We start from the raw sequence: 13,853 nt of genomic DNA on the forward strand, positions 1-13,853 counted from the left end.
GAGTGACTGAAAAACAAAAGTAGCATTGTAAGACATTTTATCCTTGGTAATAATTACTGAATTGATAACTACCTTGATCCTCCAGTTAATCCTAACTTTGATGCAGAGAGGGATCAGGAAAGCCAAGAAGGAAAGCTAAAATTAGATACTGTACTCTTAAATAATTTTTATTCACAATAAAGAATAAATTTAAAAGTTTATTTTCAAAAACCCTATTATCTGGGCTGGAGATACAGCTCAGAGGCAGAGTGCCTTTCTAACATGCACAAGGTACCACAAATAAAAAACCATGTTATCTAATACTTGAAATGTTCATCTTGAAAGCATTTGGCAAATCTACCAACTATCTGAATAGATATACCTAGCTGAAATTTCAGCTTGTTAAAATGTTGCTAAACATTTAAGGAAATTACTTCTTTCTCTCAAATAATACAGGAGGGGAAATAGAATCTAATTATATGGCATCATTACCATGCTGAAACCCAGAAGTTCTTCTGATACAAAGAGAAACACTCAAATCTTTTTTTGGGGTGTGGGGGTGGGGGGTCCAAACAAAAAGGAAGTTTGAAGAAGAAAAAAAAAAGGCTGACTTCTAACCAAAAGCAAGGACTCAAAAATGTATGTGTTCCATCTGAAAAGGAAAATGGTTACTGTATCAACTTGAACAAAGATTTTTAATTTGCAAATGACAGAGGCTTAACAGGGATGGACACAGACCAACACTTGGGTGCATGCACACATATGTATATTTGGCACACACGGGTAGGGTAGGGTAACTGGGAATTGAACCCAGAACCTTCACAATGCTATCTCAAGCACGTTTTATTTTTTATTTTGAGACAGGCTCTCACTAAATTGCTAAATTGCCCAGGCTAGGTTGGAACTTATGATCCTTTTGCTTCACCTACTCAAGAGTGCTGGGATTAGCTAAAATATATTGCCACAGTTTATCACAGATCCTGAAGAATGGAATATATACCCAAAGAAATAAGGTAAAATTTAATTCAGATTAATATAGTAAGAATAAATGATTTTTGATACAGGATCTTACTATGTAGTTCAGGTTGGCCTTGAGTTCATTGTGTAGCCCAGGCTGGCCTCAAATTAGCAGTGATCCTCCTGCCTCAGCCTCCCAAGTGCTAGGATTACAGGCATGCACCACCACGCCAGGCTAGAATTAATAATCTTAATATACTATTAACATACTAAAAAGTGCACAGCACTTACATGCATTCACTCTTTTCCTCTTCCTCAGTCTGCCAACTAAGGTGACTGTTTCCTGTTAATGTTGTTAGTATTTTGTAAAATAATGTTTTATCAACCCACCTATGGTTCATTATGAATTTTAGTTGACCAAAATCCCAATATATGTGTACTGGTTAAGTAAACATGCAAACTAATTGATTCATTTATGTCACCAATTATTTCTTGGTTAATTCAGTTCTTTTTTTCTTCAATATTCAACACTGGCTATGAAAGAGGAATTTCACTAGAGTGGACCAAGTCGAACTAGACAAAAATGCTATCCTGGGGACACAGGACAGTAAGAAAGAAAAAATTGATAACTTACTAGTGCTGCGGAACACCCAAACCCCACTTTCCACTGCTTCCTTCTGTTACTGATTGTTTCAGGAAGAGATGACAAGACCTTAAAACCCTACATCCTCTCTCACTTTTGCCAGAAAAGTTCACAGAGACAAATAAAGGAAACGGCTAGAAAAAGACAAATGTTTTGCTTGCTCTTCTCACTCACTCAGCGAACACCATTAGTTAACACACAACTATATACACCTACCACACACTGAGCATTTTGAGGGGCCTGGCACTACGAAAAATCTCACTGTATATATTTTTCTCATCTAATCTTAAAACAATCTTATGAGATAGCTTTTACTAATAAAAAAAAGGTGAGAATTGTGTTACAGTTAAAATGAAAAGCATATGTCATAGAACAAAAGAAAAGATCAGTAAGTATAAATTTTAGGAGAGTGGCTTCCTTGTTAAGAAACCAGAAGGGCAAGGGAAGAGTGGAAAGAAGTTGGGGCTGGCAGCATATTCATGGGTATTCTTTTTCACTGAAATATACAATCAAATCAAGTAAACCAACACAGAAGTAGAGGATGAAGCTCAGTGTGAAGGCTTTGGGTTCAAGCCCAAAAAGTAGCAGGAGGTGAGAGGTTGCTGCAGCAGCACAAATAACAGTTAAACAATGGACTCTCCTTGGTATCAGATACAGACAACACTGGAACATCCATTTGTAAGTACTTTTATCTTGTTTCAAATATGAAGAGTTTACCTTGTTTTTTTCTTTTTAACTCCAAACATAATGCTACCATAAGGCAGCTAAAGATTTTAAACTTTAAAAAAATGTCTAGAAATAACTGACTTATTCATCTTCTCATTAACTATCTAAATCAGCTAGTGAACTCCAGGCCATGGCTCCATATAAAATATTCTAAAACCAAGTGCCTGGTATCTCTAATATGCCAATATAGTTCTGCACCAAAGAGCCAGTATTGTTTTGTTGAAAACACTTCAGACTCGATAGTCATCATACTTGGCATCACTGCTGGAAAAATGTGCTGGCTGCAGGTCGACTGAATATTTGGTTCCTGAAAGATTATGGAGTCCAAGAATAACTAGTAGGTAATGCTCTGTTATAGCAAATTTTTCTCAGTTTCTAAGTTTAAGCCAATTTAAAAGTCTGCTGTCACATTTTTACTTATTCATACTACTTCTTCCAGATTATATGTTATCAGTTTTCCTAAAACAATTTAGTATTCTCAGGAAATACAAACAATACACAGCAGTATATATTATACCAACATAGGGAAAAAGAAAACTAACTATAATTCCACAGACATTTTATTGTAGTATATCATAAATTCCACTAGGCATTACTTTTCACTTAAAAACTTCACAGGTACTTTCTAAGTAATTTCTTACCATGAAATACAAAATAGAATATATCATTCAATTATTATTATTATTATTATTATTTGTATTTTTGAGACAGGGTCTCACCGTGCAGTTCAGGGTGGCCTTGAGCTCACTTTGTAGCCCAGGCTGGTCTCTAACTCGCAATAATCCTCCTGTCTCAGCCTCCCGAGTGCTGGGATTACAGGTGTGCACTGCCACGCCCAGCTATACCATTCAATTATTATAATTATCTGTATTTTTATTTCTGTATCTTCTAAATAAAACACTTCATTCACTCCTAGAAGATACAAAACTCAAGTAATAGAGAATTCACAAACCATTGAGTAAAATTTTATGGCTCATTTATAATTTTCTTTCTCCTTCTCTTTCTCTTTCTTATTCTCTCTCTTTGTCTTGTTCTCTCTCTCTCTCCTTCCCTCCCTTCCAGGGACAGTGTCTCACTATGTAGTATAGACTGGCCGTGAACTCACTATATAACCCAGGCTGGCCTTGAACTCAGCAATTCTCTTGCCTCAGCCTCCCGAGTGCTGAGATTACAGGTGTGTGCAGCCCTGCTTATTTTTCAGGTAGGGCTGACGTTACAAGAATCCTGAAAAATCATGCGAGGGCTTATTTTCCAGTTATATCTTATTTTGGGGAAAATGGGGTAGTGTGACCCTGTCTTAAGCAAACAAACAAAAAGAAGAAATCATCTATCTTGATTGATTTTATCTGAATAATTCTGAAATACTAATAGCTGTTTCATATTCATAATCTTAGAAAATGCAAAAAAATTTTGAACAACAAAACAACCTCTCCAAAAACCCAGCTTGTTTTCCTTGCTGTCAGTATCACAATGTCCTACCATCTAAACTAAAAATGACATTTTCCTATGGTATTTTCAACCCAAATACTCTATCCCCCACATTGCATCCTCCTACCCCATTATCATCTAGACCACAATTTTTTTTTCTAGCAAACGAACAAAAAATACTTCTCATATCTTAGGTCTTCATTTTTACTGACTTTTAAAGCCTTAAACAAGTTATTTCATAACAATTTTCTTCCTTTTATTTATATAACATGAACTTTTTACTACTTTCAAGTCAAAGTATGTCAAAGAACTTAACAAGGTCCACCTTGGCCGGGCATGGTGGCGCACACCTGTAATCCCAGCACTTGGGAGGCTGAGGCAGAAGGATCATCGCGAGTTTGAGACCAGCCTGAGCTACAAAGTGAGCTCAAGGCCAGCCTGAACTGCATAGCGAGACCCTGCCTCAAAAAAGACAAAAAGCAAACAAACAAACAACAACAAAAAAAACAAGGCACACCTTGTCTTTTCTACTCTACAAAGATTATCAAAAATAAGCAAGGAGGACACAAACTTCATACTTGAAGATATAAGCCAATGTTTATAGAGATAAAAAATACTTGTCTACCCTGAGTAGAAATGAACAAATCACCAAGTTCATTATTTCTGCCTCTTAATTTAAGAGAGTGGTATCAATAGGGAATATCAGAATTACATGTGGAAATATGTATTTTCTTTCCCCGTATGAAGATATCTAGGATTCCATCACATACCTACTATTGAATAAGGATTTATAGGAAATAGATCAACCTGGTTGATCATGGTTAAGTTCCCTGGTGATTCTGGCTAAGGGTTATTATTTTAAAGCATGAAACTCAACCTCAGAATGAAAATGGATCAACTTTATTATTTCTTTACTTATACATAGTTAATGTTTATTTGTTGAAGACTCTAGGAAAGAATAGTAAGTAAGTAAACCACTGTATTCTGCAGATTATCCATTTCTTTCATTTTTTTTGGGGGGGGGTGGTACTGGGGACTAAACCCAGGGGTGTTCTGCCACTGAGCTACATCCCCATTTTTTTGAGATAGGGTCTTACTAAGTTTCAGTGGTAGGACTCAGATTTTTTTTGAGGGGGGGTACCAGAAATCAAATTCAGGACCTCACACTTGCCAGGCAGGTACTGCACCACTGATACAAACTCCTGGCCCCTAGAACTCCAATTTATGATCCTCTTGCCTCAGCCTCCCTCATGGCTGGGATTACAGGCATGTACCATCATTCCTGGCTAGATTACCTAAACTTTTAAACCTTGAGGAGAGGCGGGTACATAATGTACATCTGTAATTGCAGCTACTTGGAAGGCTGAGGCAGGAGGACTGCTGACATTAAGGCCAGCTTGAGCTACAAAGTGAGTTCAAGGCCACCCTGAACTGCACAGTGAAACCCTGTCTCAAAAAGACCAAACACACATACACACACACACAAACACCACTCAGTACACATGCAAATATAAAGAAAGTGAACATAGTAGTGGGCTAGGGATATTACTCAATGCTAGAAGGCTTGCCTAGTATACACTAGGCCCCCCAAACTCTCCGCACTACCTCTAGAAGAAGACATAGTAATTACTGTCTTCAAAAAACTGAAAATCTATTTGAAATAGGGCTACACAAACAAAGGAATAAAAACATTTAGAGCAGGGCTAGGCTGTACAACACTGACTATACTTAAAGAAGAGAGACAGGAAGCAGGAGTCTTGAGTAATCAACAATAAGGCTACTTGAAGGCAGGCAAGCAGGTGGTATTACACCTGTAATCCCAGCTACCTGGGAGGCTGAAGACTCGGAGAACACAATTTAAAGGCCAGCTTGGGGAATTTAGTGAGATTCTGTTTCCAAAAAAATGGTGCTGGCAACATAGCTAAGCACTCCCTGGGTTCCATCCCCAATACTGGGAGGGTGGGCACTGGAAGCAACTGGAGTGACTCTTTGAAAAGACGCCATTTGAACCAGAATTAATAAAGTCAGTTTAAACCTATCACACAGCAGTCAACAACAATAAGCAGATACAGCTCAGACACTTTTTTTTTTTTTTTGAGACAGGGTTTTACTATACAGTCTAGGCTGGCCTTGAACTCAAGGCAATCCTCCTGCCTCAGCCTCCCAAATGCTAGAATTTCTGGAATTATAGATATGTGCCAGCACACCTGGCCTCAGATACTTTCTAAAATTTAGCTTCAACTGTTCATGGTAGGAACAGTGAAGACCAGGTTATTAAAATCATTTTATAGCACTAAGGCTATAAAACACAAAAATACTTACTAAATATTTTGAGTGAATATTTATGAAAGCCTACTTTATAGCTCAGTAAACTTATCCTTCCTTCTCCATTCTCCTTTTTCCCTTCATAGTCTCATCAAGATACAGTGATTTTCAGCCCTAAAGTCACTTTTACTTCTTTGCAAATGCCACTGTTCGCCTGAAACACTGACCTTATCACAGTCCACTTCAGACGAGACTGGGCGTGTTCAGGGTGGTGTAGCCGTAGACTCACAGTCCATTTCAACTATTCTTTTCAACCAAGTTTTCCTGGCCACTTCAGTCGTAGTTAGCTGCTCTTGTTCTCCTCACAAGAACACTTAGCACATATAATTGCCATTTTGCTTATATGCAATAATTGCCATTATTGCATATATGTGTTTACCAGTTAGACTATACACACGCTGAAGACAGTGCTGGGTCAGTCTCATTCACACTTTCTCCTCAGCAATAACACAGTGCTTGATACAAACAGGAACTCATTTACAAAATGCATAAATGGGCAAGAAAACAGCTGTGGGAACACATAAGGTTGCCAGGAGACCATATAAAGAAAAAGAGGCGAAAGGATCAGGATAGAAAAAGAAGCCACAAAATAAGGGGAGGGCCTTTAAGAGTACAGTGTCGAGAAAGAACAATCTTGGAAAAGAAGTGTCAAAAGTGAAAATGTCTTATTTAGTTCAAAAATGGAAGAACTTGAAAGAACACATCTATTTGATGTGGCAAATGATAGTTCTCAATATTTTGCCAAAGAAGTACCAAGGAAGTGATAAGGATAGAAGCCACAGGGGCATAGGGAGACTGTCTTGAAGAAAATAAAAAGCCAGAAGGGTTGAAGTCCAAATACAAGTGAGGAAATAAATGCAGAATCAATAAAAATACTACTCCAAAAAGTGTTTCCAAAGGAAAGCCAGGTGTGGTAGCCCACACCTGTAATCCCAGCACTCGGAAGGCTGAGGCAGGACCGCCAGAGTTCAAGGTCAACCTGGGCTACAATCGTGAGTTCAAAGCCAATCTGAACTACACAGAGAGACACTGTCACACTGTCTCAAATAAATAAACAAATACATACATTTAAAAAAAGAGAGAGAGAAGGAAAAAGCTGGGCAGAGTGGTGCATGCTATAATCCCAGCCTGACACAGTAAAATCCTGCTTCCCAACCAAAAAAAGAAAGAAAAGGATGCTTAACACAGGGCCAAATAAAGGATTTATTTATTTTATTGAGTGGAAGAAGAAACTGCATATATTAGACAGCATAAAGAAAATAGCCACTAGTAAGAAAAAACTTAAAGATCCAAAGGAGTATATATAAGATTTAAGAAAACAACATCAGATTTGACATCACAATCATAAGTGAATTTCCTACAGAATGTCTGTGCATTAACAAAGGGTTAAGGATTAACTGAATGGTGTAGATGTTGAGATCAGTACAGTAATAAAACAAATGTTCTAGTACACCGTTAACAGCATTATACTATTATGAGGAATTAACTTTCTAATTTTTTTTTTCTTCTTTTTTTGCCTTTTTGAGGCAGGGTCTCACTATGCAGTTCAGGCTGGCCTTGAGCTCACTTGGTAGCCCAGGCTGGCCTCGAACTCACAATGATCCTCCTGCCTCAGCCTCCCGAGTGCTGGGATTATAGGCATGTGCCACCATGCCTGGCTTCTAATTTTCTTTTTAAGCACTTTCTGAAATACATGAAATGCAGAGATAGCCCCATAAAAATCATGATTAAAATTAGATAATTCTGGCTGTGAGCAAAACAAACACAGGAAAAGGAATAAGAAAAAAGGAGAGTAGGAAAATATAAAAAAGGACAAAAAATATGCCACAATATCAAGTCAGGAGATTTGAAGGCATCTTAGAACAGAAACAAGATTTCCCCCACTGGCATTAAAAGAAATAAAGAAGGGAGAGTGGGAGGGAGGGGGAGGACAAGAAAGTCAGAAGACCAAAATAAATTTTTTTAGACAATCAGGTGAAAAGTTGAGGGGCTTAAATTGAGGGATGGATTCAATGTGCCCTAGAAGAAAATTCAGTTATTTCTGTTTGCCAGTGGCTAGACTATAGAAGCAGATACTTAAAAGGCATCTGAAAGTTCCTATACCTATTTAATAGTTAAAGAGCATTTGTTTAATTTTAAAAATTTATTTGTTTTGGGGTTTTTTTGAGGCTATGTAGTGCAGGCTGGCCTTAAGCCCACTTACACAGCCCAGGCCGACCTCGAACTCATGATGATCCTCCTGCCTCGGCCACCTGAGTGCTGGGATTACAGGCATGTGCCACCAAGCCTGGCAGACCATATGGGAGAAATGTATCATACGGAGAAATTAAGATTAAGACACAGGATAAAAATTCTAGTACTAAAGGTCATCATTATTGTTAAACAAGACATAATTTCTCATTTGGCTTGATTAGAAAGTCGGTATTATGATTATATATAGCAGATAATTAGTGTTTCAAACATTATTATAAACTTTTTTTTTACCCAAAGGGGAATAAGGGAAGAAGCAGAAAATCACAAGGTTCCTTCAAAATGTGTACAACATTATACAGAGCAAATAGTTAATCCTAGTGTCAGTTCAGTGGCCCCTCCCTCTTTATCCATGGTTTCATTTTCCCACATTTAGGTTACCCAGGGTCAACGATGAGAAAATATTAAATGGAAAATTACAGATAAATTCATAAATGTGTGTACTGTAACAAGCAGCACAAAGAAATCTCACAATATCCAACTTATGGAATGTGAATCCTCCTTTGGTCTCACATACCCACACTATATGCATTACCCATCCTCTAGTCAACTAGTAACAGTCTGGGTTACCAGATTGACTGCCAAGGCATCACAGTTTTGTATTCAAGTAACTCTTACTGTATTTAAAAATTGTCCCAAAAGGCAAAAGATACTGGCAATTTTACTATAGTATGTTATCACTGCTCTATTTAATTATTAGCTTTGTTGATAATATCTTACTGTGCCTAATTTATAAATTAAACATTATGATAGGGATGCACATATACGAAAAAAATACATACTAGGGCTTGGCACTATCATAGTTTTAGGCATTAATATGAATCTTGGAATGTCTCCTCTGCATATAAATGGGATACTATTGCTTTTGTTTTGTTTTCTTTGGGGAGGGTCTGAGGTACTATTATATACCAATACTGTTTGTATCAAATGAGGCAGGTAGTATGTCATTATGAAACAGCACAGGTAGACAGTACTGAGATTTCATTATAGCTTGATCACATTTTTTGTATTCCCCTGCGTAAGTTACTTAATACAGGAAATCTTAGTTCTCCCTTTTATTTAAAAAGTGGTAATACCTACCTACATTGTGGAGCTGTGAGCTCTCAGTAATGTGTAAACTATCTAAAATTATTATATTAATTAGAGCTACTAATAACACAAATGAAAGCCATAATTCCTGCCCTGAAAAGGGTATGCAATAAGAAAATGTTACCGAGATACTGTGTGGGCATTATTTCTTTTATTCTAATGGCAATCATGCCCGTTTCAATATGACTATAATTTCACTTCAAAATACAGTTTTTCTTCCTAACAGGTCTTGTACTTCCTACAGTACATATCTGTGTTCCCTTTGGCCTTCACATTGCTCTAAAACGTTTTGATTAAACTGTCAATATTGAACTATCACATATTACATAAAAATCCAGGCTTTTGCCTTCTTTTGACAAATTTGTTGTAGATCTGACAACACTACACCTATATTCCCAAAATAAAAGATGGAGCTGCCTTCTCACCCCAGTGTTCTCTCCCGTGACAAAAGTACCAATTAGCAGCTGGGCATGGTGGTGCACACCTGTAATCCCAGGACTCAGGAGGCTGAGGCAGGAGGATCACTGTGAGTTCCAGACCAGCCTGGGCTACAAAGTGAGCTTGAGGCCAGCCTGAACTACATAGCGAGACCTTATCTCAAAAAGACCCCCCCCCCCGCCAAAAAAAGTGCCAATTAGCAATTTCAGTGATTGTATTAACACTGTCTATGCCCTGTAGGCACCTGAGTTATCTATTCCAACACTAAGGTTGCAATATTCAGATTATTTTTATGGAATGCAAGGAGAGGAAAACAAAAGATGTCTTTCCTGAAGAAACTTAGTAAAATGAGTTTAAATAGTAGAACAAGAATTTAATACTCTCAGGCTGAGCATAGCAACACCTATAATCCCAATAATCCCAGCACTCGGGAGGCTGAGGCAGAAGGAGAACGTTTGAGGCCAGCCTAGGCTACATAGTGGGACCTTGTCTCAAAAAAAAAAAAAAAAAAAAAAAAAAAATTAGTATTCTCCGCTTTCTTGATCATGTACCCGCCCTCAGGAGACAAATTTGATGAGAGACAAACTGCCTTCAATACCCAAAGATGGGTAAGTACCTGATCTTCCAGAAGGTGAAATAAGGATACAGTACAAAAATATTTCCTATTAAAAAATAAATAAACCTTTACAGAGCTTAACAATCAGACTCTTTTAAGAGTTTTAAAGGAACTAAGAAATAATTGAAGAATCTGGTAAAGGACTGCTTTTTTAAAAACTTAAGAGAATTAAACTTGGTACTCAAACACATGCACATGCACATTCACAGCATGAAAACAGCAACACTACTAAAAGCCAAAAACAACTCAAATGTCCATCGAACAGTATTCATCTATAAAAAGGAATGAAGTATTACTAATAAATGCTACAAGTTGGACAAACCACAGAAACACTGTCTTTAATTCGGTTGTAGTTTGTTAGTACAACAGCACCTGGTTACCATGTATTAGATTCTGGATTTGATCCCTAGCACCCCCACCATCCAAAACAAAAAACAAACAAAACAAAAAATGAAAAAAGACCATATACTGTATAATTTCACTTACATGAAACATAATAGGCAAACCCAGAATAGGTAAATCCAGATTGGAGATCCTAAGAACTGGAGGCAGGAAAAGGGTGGGCATGGGGAGCAACACTATTTAACCGGTAGAGCTTTCCTTGAGGTGATGAACATGTTTTAGAACCAGATAAACTGAAGTAGTGGCTCCTGTGAATGGTACACTTTAAAATGTTTGATTTACATAAATTTGATTCTCCATGCCAATTAAAAAAATGTTTTTTTAATTCTTTATTTGACCACCCATGTAGAATATACTATCAAATTGAACTGGAACACTCTTCCCACTAGGAAAAAAACTCCATTTGAGCAGCTACTGGGTTACTACAGACTGAGGCAGGAGGACTGCTGTGAGTTTGAGTCCGGCCTGGGCTACATAGTGAGTTCAAGGCCAGCCTGAACTACGCAGCAAGACCTTGTCTCAAAAAACCAAAAACCAACCAAACAAATAAAATGTGCAGCGCTGGATACTTTCAATATACATTAACTCAGCAAATCTCACCTCACTAGGAGGGACAAATTTATCACAGTAGGAGGCGAAGGGTGTGAACCTGTTTCCAGTACCAAATTATCTCTATCCACTGGATTAAACATAATAAAATTGTATAAATTAGACTGAATACAACAATTATCCACTAGCTGGGTATGGCTGCACACGGATATAATACCAGCACTCAGAAAGGCTGAGGCATGAGGATCACAAGTTCCAGCTTAGCCTGAGCAATTCAGCAACTTTGCAAGATCCTATCTCAAAATTTAAAAAACATTAAAAATAGGTTGGGGGAATAGCTCAATACAATACAAAGGCCCTATGTTTAATCCCCAGTATCACCCAAAATAAATAAATGTAACTAGCTATTACCACATAGGAAATAACCATACAAATACATTCATTACAGTGATTTGTAAGTTAATAATAAAATGAACAGTCCATCACCATACAATTAGCTACTTAAATTTTGTTAAACAATGTAATAACTTAAAGCTGTTATAAATTATAATAGATCTGTATTTAATAATATCAGTAAGCAGGATATTTAAAACAGGAGTATTAAATACTCCTATTTATTCTGAAATGTATGAGTAAGTGTATATACAGTGATATCTGAAAGAATAACCAGCAATATATTAATAGTGGTCATTATCTAGATATGGCAGGATTTCATGTGATTTGTTGTGTACTTTTCCATTTTTTAAAATATACTAGCCAGGCTGGGTGTGGTGGTTCACGCCTGTAATCCCAGCACTCGGGAGGCTGAGGCAGGAGGTTCACTGCGAGTTTGAGACCAGCCTGGGCTACAAAGTGAGCTCAAGGCCAGCCTGAACTGCACAGTGAGACCCTGTCTCAAAAAAAAAAAAAAAAAAATACTAGCCAGGCATGGTGGCACACGCCTGTAATCCCAGCACCTACATGGTTGGTGCTACCATAGCTTCTAGGTTTTGATGGAAAATATCAAAGCATACAAACTAGTAGGCCTACATGATCTTTCCTCAAGCAACTTCCTTTTATGCTTTCTTTATTCTTGTACTTCCTTTTATTCGTGTACTTCACCATTTAATAATACATAACTCCTCAGCTCTCTCTTCAGCATAAAACTCAAGGCCCTTACCCAGCCCAGACCCTTAATATTGTCTTGCATTATATAGCCTACAACTTTCCTCCCTATCCACCCTGCTCCAGCTATACTAACCTCTTTGCTATTCCCTGAACATACCAAGCACCTTCTTAGCCTCAATGTTTCTTTACCCATCTTTTCTCCTAGGAAATTCTTTCCCCAGATAGCCCCCATGGCTTACTCCTTCTATTTCTTTAGGTCTCTACAAATGAGCCACCACTCAAAGAAGCACCCTGACTATCCTATACAAAATAGTGCTGTTGCTGGGCATGGTGGCACACGCCTGTAATCCCAGCACTTGGGAGGCTGAAGCAGGAGGACTGTTGCGAGTTCGAGATCAGCCTGGGCTACAAAGTAAGCTCAAGGCCAGCCCAAACTGCATAGTGAGACCTTGTCTCAAAAAGGCCAAAAAAAAATAGTGCTGTCCTATCACTTTCTTATCCCTTTTTTCATTTCCTGATATTTTTTGAGATGTAACTCACATAACATAAAAGTTCAGCCTTTTAAAGTGCATAATTCAGTGCGTTTTAGAACAAGGTTATGTAGTCATTACTACTATTTAACTCCAGAACATGTTCATCACCCCAAAGAAGAACCACACACCAACTACAAGTCATTTTCCACACTCCCACATTAACAGTCCTTGGCACCACTAATTTACTTTCTGTGTCTATGGATTTAGCTACTCTCACCTCTGACACTTTATAATCATTTGTTTATTGTCTATTTGCAACCACCAGAAAATAAGTGGCTGAGGAAGGCAATGTCTACTTTTGTATTCCTAGCAACTAAATTAGTATATGGTGATCAATACCCAACAAGCATCTCAATTTCAACATACCCCAAACTAAATTCATTAACCTTTGCTGTTTTTTAAAGCGTAAAACAATTATTTGAAAGCTGCATTTACCAAATTTGAAACTGTGCATCCATCTGCCCTATTAACACTGGTGAGCCTTTTTATTATACTTCAAGCACAGGCCACAAAGTGTATATTAAATAAATGGCCATATTCCTAAATTTCTTAACATTCAGTGTACCAACGGCTTAAATTTATAGATAAAATAACTAAGTATTATAGCAACAAATCATAACTTTTTTCTCTCCATATCTACTTTCTCCCTGACTTTTCTCTAACACCTTATTCTCTAGACAGCAAGGTTAAGCCTCACTTATTTATCTATCTTCTACTAACTTTAGGGCTTAGAATCGCTTTAGAAATGTTTGAGCAAAATTAACTTCAATAATGGCTAGAATAGAGAAGCCAAGCCAGGGATGGTAGCAAA

At 37.5% G+C, this 13,853-nt stretch overlaps 1 protein-coding gene across 9 annotated transcripts in view; it reads right to left on the bottom strand.

Annotated features, from left to right (window-relative positions):
* Positions 1 to 13,853, bottom strand: part of Nfat5 (nuclear factor of activated T-cells 5, tonicity-responsive) — a 108,085-nt gene that overhangs the window by 66,024 nt on the left and 28,208 nt on the right. Inside the window, exon 1 of one of the 9 annotated variants that reach the window (XM_005403548.2) lies at positions 6,226 to 6,355. The exons of the other annotated variants lie outside the window; for them this stretch is intronic. The gene's annotated coding sequence lies outside the window, so the exon portion shown is untranslated. Of the gene's footprint in view, positions 1 to 6,225; positions 6,356 to 13,853 lie in introns of those variants that run through there. 9 annotated transcript variants of the gene reach the window in all.

This window comes from Chinchilla lanigera, unplaced genomic scaffold (assembly GCF_000276665.1).
Source record: "Chinchilla lanigera isolate Chin_1 unplaced genomic scaffold, ChiLan1.0 scaffold00083, whole genome shotgun sequence".
Lineage (NCBI taxonomy): Eukaryota > Metazoa > Chordata > Mammalia > Rodentia > Chinchillidae > Chinchilla > Chinchilla lanigera.